We start from the raw sequence: 7,521 nt of genomic DNA, 5'->3' as shown, positions 1-7,521 counted from the left end.
TAGTGCGTGAGAGAGAGAGAGAGAGTGAGAGAAGGAGAGAGAAAATGGAGGGATAGAGAGATTATCACTTACGTCTGTTAGCACGTTAGGTCGATTTAGTCAATAAACGCCTTTTCATAACGGTCGTAAAATCCTCCAAACTTATATACATGTATTTCAGATTTCTAACCTTTATCTGTTTTCTGCTCTTTCGTCTTGTCATCGCTGAATTCTATGAAAGGTTTTCTCAAAAAATATTATCTTTACTGATGCCAACAGTTGAACTACGAGGGGCGTGCAATAAGTAATGCCCCTGACCCACTTCCCATAGGAGTAGAGCAACGAAACTTGGCAAAGTAATTAGTCTTTCTCTGCATAGGAGCCACCCAGAGTTATGCATTTCTCCAATCGTTTGATGCAGCTCTGGGGACCGTTTTCATAGAACACCCCAGGTTGGTCCTCCAACCACGATGTGACTTCAGAAATCAAGGCTGCATTATCTGGGAAACGCTTTCCTTTCAAAAACAACTTCATGGCTGGGAAGAGGTTAAAGTCAGAGGATGCAATGTCAGGAGAGTAGGGAGGATAGGGGAGGTTTTCATAACCACACGCCCGTGCTTCTGATCTGGCGACATGCGAGTTGTGGACCGGAGTGTTATCCTGCAGGAGGAGGGTACCTTTGCTGACCTAGCCCCGCCTCTTTATTTTGATAGCTTCCCTTAATTTCCTCAAAAGTGAAGCATAATAGGGTCCTGTAATTGTGGTACCCTTTGCAAGGAAATCTGTCCTCACTACTCCGTGCTGCACCCTTGTCTTCTTTGGAGGTGGTGAGTCCAAGTGCTTCCACTGAATTGACTGGGCTTTGGTCTGTGGATCATAGTGATGGACGCAGGTTTCATCCTGTATAATCAGTCTTTTGAAAAACTTTGCCTCATCTTCTTGGCACATCTCCAAATTCATCCTCGAGCACTCAACGCGTTCTACCTTCTGGAATGGCGTGAGCTATCTGAAAATCCATCTTCCAGACACATTATGCATATGCAAATGATCATGAATGACATTGACATCTTGGGCTATTTGGCGAATAGTAATGCGCCGATCTTTCAAAATGGCAGCCTCAACTTGACGGACAGATGCCTCATCAATAGCAGAAGGGGGCGACCAGGTCTGGCAGTTGTTTCCACAGACTTCCGGCCATGTTTGAATTTACGATGCCAGCGTTTTACAAGGTCATATGATGGCGCATTATCGCAATAAGTTTCTTTAATTTCATCAAAAGTCTCCTGTGGTGTGCGTCCTTTCAAATACAAAAAAAAAAAAACGGATCACTGCTCGACATTCAACGGGCTCCATTTCACACCTGACTCAGTTCAAACACCTGTAAAACAGAAACCACAATTAGTTCAGAGCTGTAACTTGCCACATAACCCGCAGAGATATAAATCATTGCATATGCACAATTTCAGCTAGATCAGACAACTGGAAGTGGGTAAAGGGCATTACTTATTGCACGCCTCTCGTATTACTGTCTTTTGACGTTTATGTTCATTATTTTTCTCCCGCGTAACTAGTCATGAAACACTATAACACGTTTATTGCTGGTAATAGTAAGAGATGCATCAAAGTTTTACTTACTACATAGCTTGTTCCAAGTGAGCAGCAAAATTCGACTTTTGATTAAACGGATTATTGTTCACTACGTTAATGTGCCACATTGCTTATTGCTATCTCCTATATTAAACCGCTCTATTTCATGAATATATACACAGGGTTTTATAATGTGATATATTTATGTTTGCAGCATCCACGAAAAAAGTACTCAGTACGTAAGTAGAGCTTCATCATAGTATTAAATATATTATGATTAGTAAGCTATATGAAAACGTCAATGTCACATTCTTGTCGGAAAGCATCAATCTAAATAATTCAATTTATTGTTTGCTATTTATAATAACAAAGTACTATTACCTCGCTTACAAAACAATTGAATTCATTGTTATTATTCTCTATCTCGAGATATTATTTGCATTAGCCATTGGCTAAACTCTGTTCAAACAAACGTCTGACTATTCTTCGTTTGCCCCATTGTTGGTTGATACCCATTTCGGCGTTTCCCAATTTTAAGCGGGTCAAATTAATAGATCACTTTACTAAAAACAAGAGACTAAAATAATTTATTTTTCATAATTATTTTATGACTCATGGATATTTTTAATGCATTTACTTTTTTTAATGTATTCATAAATTAAGTTTATTTATTGATTGATTTTTTACTTATCCTAAAATAAATTTTATAGTGTGTATACAATTAGTCACTATTTCGCTTTTAAAATTTTGTAATTTTTTCTATATCTTTGACATTTCTAGCTTCACGAGCCCAAATAATCTACACAAGCAATCCAAATATCTTAATGTTTTTCTCATCGTAATATGTCCTGCTCGAATATTGAAAGAGTCAGTATTCCTTGATATTCACTCGTAATGGATTTGAATCGGTACATTTTACTATTGAATGTATTTTTATGATTATTCACCTAGTTTTAAAACCTGATAATAATTCAGCTATGAACTAATATTGTTAGCTTGATAAACAATGTAATTGTACCTATTTACTATGCCTCCCCACGGGACAGAGTTAGACACCAGGGTCGTTTTTTAACGTGGAGAAAATGTAATTGTAATGGACAAGTACAAAAAGGTTGTCAAAAACGCAGTTTAGCCTTTGATAGAAGTTAAGGCATTGGTGTGAAAAACGTATAAGCCGAGGGGGTAGAGATAGATAAATAGAGGGAGGGAGGAAGAGAGAGGGCGATATATATATATATATATATATATATATATATATATATATATATATATATATATATATATAGTTGAACGTCAGTAAACGACATTATTTTGACACCAACCCAATACAGACGCATATAGTATTATCATTTCACGCCGTAATAAAACACAAATCCTTTATATATATATATATATATATATATATATATATATATATATATATATATATATATATATATAATATAATGTTGAAAAGCAGGAATTTAAGTTTATATATATATATATATATATATATATATATATATATATATAGAATAAACGATAGAGTTTAACTAAAATGTAGACGAGGATTCTAAGCATAATGAAATTAATCCATTGAATAATGACAAGCAATTTGTCTAAAATCCATACGACAATAATGAAATGGTAAACATTGACCAAATAATTCATGAGATTAGTTCGGCTTCATTCAAAATGATCGCCACCACGTCGTCTGTCTAACAACCGTGACCAACCGATATCTACACAAACCAAACTAATCATGCAGCCATACGATAATCTCTTTGATTCCTTAATTATCAAATCTATATCGTCCTACGGAAATGAACCATTCGACCAGTCATGACTAATCAAGTAGCAATGGTTTGAGTTCCAAGATGCAGCCATATAATCATCTCTTGTGGAACGTAGCGTCTGCTTTGACCGATGAGGGTCTAAGAACACACACACACTATACACTTATCTTTTAGAAGTCTGTTTAAAAATCATAAGTCTTCTACATCTCAATAGATTCACGCAACTTACACATCGTACATAGGAGACTAGTCTCCTATGTACGATGTGTAAGTTGCGTGAGTCTTTGATAAAATCTGCTTCAGAACAAGCAATACGGATTTCGTTCCGAAATGTCAAACGCTGTTTTAATAACTACAATATCGAATAGGATCAGTATTTCTTCTTAAGAAAATCTTATCTATAGAGAAATACATATGACACGCGTTTAACAGGGTCTGGCACAAAGTGTCTTCATAAGTTTGCCTTGATAAACGGAGAATATATTTTTTAGTAATATATCGTTATTTCCATGGCATGTGCTCGTCTAATCTCCAATGTCTGGCCCCCCCTCGCCAATCTTTTACGAAAAATACCCGTTTAGCTGAATCCACTGTCAAAAACTTTCCCCACTCTTTATCTCTGCCTAAATCAAAACGTAGATTCCATGAACAAAACTTCTTTCTTAGAACTACACGCCTGTGGAACTCTGTCCCGTCTGCCTGCTTCCCTCCTGACTACAACTTGGATGTCTTCAAGTCCAACGTAAACAAATTTCTGATGAACCGCCCCCTTAAGTAGACACTTTATTAAATATCCACACTAGCGTACTGTACTTACAATAACCCTTATCCCTGAGTGGCTTCTGGGCCTTGATAAGTGGTGACCACCTTGTAAAAAAATATAGGAGAGGGCGTTCAATTAGTAATGCCTTTGATCTACATTTCATAAGAGTATATCAACAAAATTTGTCAGTTATTAGTTTTTCCTTACACATAAACCACTTTTTCTATGGTTCAGCTGAAGAGACAGTTTTTGTAGAATAGCGTAAGTTGATCATCTAATTAAGGCTGCATCATCTGGGAAACGCTTTCCTTTACAAACAACTTCATGGTTGTTAATAGGTGACAGTCAGATAGTGCAAGGTAAGAAGAGCTGTGAAGATTGCTAAGGAGCCAGATAACTCTGTGTCTGATCTGGCTACATTGTGCATTGTACAGCGGAACGTTGTCCTGAAAGAGTGGGATATATTTGCTCATCTTACTCCGCCTCTTGATTTTTATAGCTTCTCTAAATTGCCTCAGGACTGGAGAATATTGCCCTCATGTAATTGTGGTAATCTGTCATCACTACTTCGTCAATGCCGCAGAGATCTTTGAGTATGACGTTATCAGCTGCACGCTTACTTCTTTTAGGGGTTGTGAATTCAATTGCTTCTACTAAATTGACTGGGATTTGCACTTTATTTTGATCATCGTAATAGACCCAGATTTTCCCCTGTGTAATCGTATTATTCAATTAATTTGGAATTCTTTTCTTAACCGCAAAGGGATAGGAATGTCGAATCTTCCAACTGAATCCACTGCAGTTACTGCCTTCCATAGCTGTTGTCGTCTCAACGTGGTTTGGCCAACTACTCCTCTGACTCGCTTTGGGTGGGATTGAAACCGCTACCTGAAGACAATGCTTACCTGGAGGTGTGGACAATGTTCACCTGGAGGTGCGGAAAAACTACGAGTTCAGGTGAGCACTGTTTGAAGTTACCGGTTTCTATCCCACCCAAAACCGGTCAGAGGATTAGTTAGCCAAACCATGGTGAGAGTACAACTATGTAGGGCAGTAATTGCAGTGGATATAGTTGGAGAATTCGACATTTTCATCCGAAAACGTCGTGAAACAACTAGAAGATGAGGATAATACTGTGTAATCGTGTTTTTGAAAACTTTGATTCCGTTTTGGCACATTTTCAAACTTATCAAGAAACAGCTGATGCTTTTTTATCAGCTTCGGAATCCATCTGCAGATTATGCATGTGTATATGGAAAGAAATTATAGTTTTCAAAGACCTGTACTAATCTTTACCTCTTGTGCTACTTGGCGAATAATCACGTGTTAATCTTAGAAACTGGCAACCTTCATTTAACTGAAAAATAGCATGAGGCGGCAGGTCTGGGCGCTTTTTTATACAAATCCCGGCAATGTTTAGATTTTCGGTGCCAGCAATTTATAAAGTCATATAATAAAACATCATTACCATGCGTTTCTTTCATTTCATCAAAAGTATCTGTAATGCACGTTCTTTTATATACAAAACCGAGTCACTGTATGATACCTAACGGAATCTATTTCACACACGACTCCGTTCAAACACCTTGAAAATATGAAACAGAAATTATTTTCGAATTGACACATAAGTCATAGAAATAGAGATCAAATCTATATCCTCCTACGGAAATGAACCATATATATATATATATATATATATATATATATATATATATATATATATATATATATATATATATATATATAGACTTGTATGTAATATAGTGAGTTCGTGTAATTCAGTAAATTTTCATATAACAATGAGTTTTAAGCCAAAGAGAGTTGACTTAAGGAGTAAGCTACAAAATGATCATATTTCATAATTGAGCATATATATATATACTGTGAGAGCAAAAGAAAGACTTCAAAAAAGGTGTTCATGGCAAGAAAAAGTGTATTTCGTTTTACGTTACAATTGTTTCTATGCCCAGTCGACAATTTCAAACATTATATCGTTTAAAAATTTTAAAAAAACAGCATTTCTTCAGACTTTATTAATAAAAACACTTTTAACAATAGAGCATTTTTGAAGAGAAAGAAAAAAGAAAGAAAAAAGAAAGAAAAAAATTCCCTTAACGAGGAAAGCATGTGAGCAGCATAAACCAAGTCACTTATATATATATATATATATATATATATATATATATATATATATATATATATATATATATATATATATATATATAAACTCTTTATTTATTGTTATATTGTACACAATGTATAATAGAGACCGCCTGACACGGACTGGTTAGAAAATACGCTTAAATATATTATTAAATCTACGCAGATTTTATATCAATTATTATAGAAACAATACTCTATTGGTTATTATATAGCACTCTGATTTCAATAGTTAAAAAAATTTACTTGTGTGTCATCAGCAAGAATCAACACCAAAACCTCTTGCGCTCAAGCGTTATTCGTTACCATTTTAGCCACCAACAGATGGATATCAAAACGCTACAAATTCAACGAGATAAACGTATATTTGAGAAAGCATAGACAAATATTTTACTTCGACTTACGCCTACAAAGTTCCAAATTCATCTTGGTTCCTTTGTTGATTCTGTATTTTAACCTAACAATTGAACCCCAAAATTAAAAATTCAATTTTTTTTTGGTAGGGAGGGGGATTACATTAGAAATATAAAATGACGAAAAATTTAATTTAATTGTTTTTGGAATTAATTTTTGGTAGATCTTTTTTTCTTGTGATCGACCGGGCATTTGCTGCTATTTTTATTGAAAAAAAAAAGTGTAATGACTTATTTTTAATTATTTTTTGGGGGGATAGTTTTCTTTCCAGTGCTCAATATCTGAAAAATAGTTTCTTCTCTTTGTAGTTCATCTGCCGAAATATCTGGTGGAGAGGGTATCACGTACTTCTTCTTTTTTGGGGGGTGATTACATTTACATGTTTTCATCCGTTCTTTTATTTTTGTTGTGGGAGTATCCACATTGTCCATGATGAAAATAGTTAGTATACAGGTGTGTTTCAAACACAACGCTCAGTACCCATGCTAGTATATATATATATATATATATATATATATATATATATATATATATATATGTATATACAGGTGTTATTTATTTCTTTTTCGTGATACCCTTTGAATGAATTAAATTATTCGGGTTTATCCGGCTTCCTCCGAAGGAGGATGTTTCATGGGAGTATAAAATTCACAAGCGGTCCCCAGTCGCATATATCCCCGTTAGGGGAGATGACGACGTTAGGTTTTTGCAACTTTTGCAGGGAGGTGTCGACGTCCTCCTACATACAGCACCTTGAATTGCCAAATTGGTCACCCATTTTAGCAATGACCAGGCTCAACGTTGCTTAACTTCGGTGATCTGATGGGATATATATATATATAT

Source organism: Euprymna scolopes, chromosome 37 (assembly GCF_053919585.1).
Source record: "Euprymna scolopes isolate OS-2025 chromosome 37, ASM5391958v1, whole genome shotgun sequence".
Lineage (NCBI taxonomy): Eukaryota > Metazoa > Mollusca > Cephalopoda > Sepiida > Sepiolidae > Euprymna > Euprymna scolopes.
The sequence above is the reverse complement of the archived record's forward strand: the minus strand, read 5'-3'. Positions refer to the sequence as shown.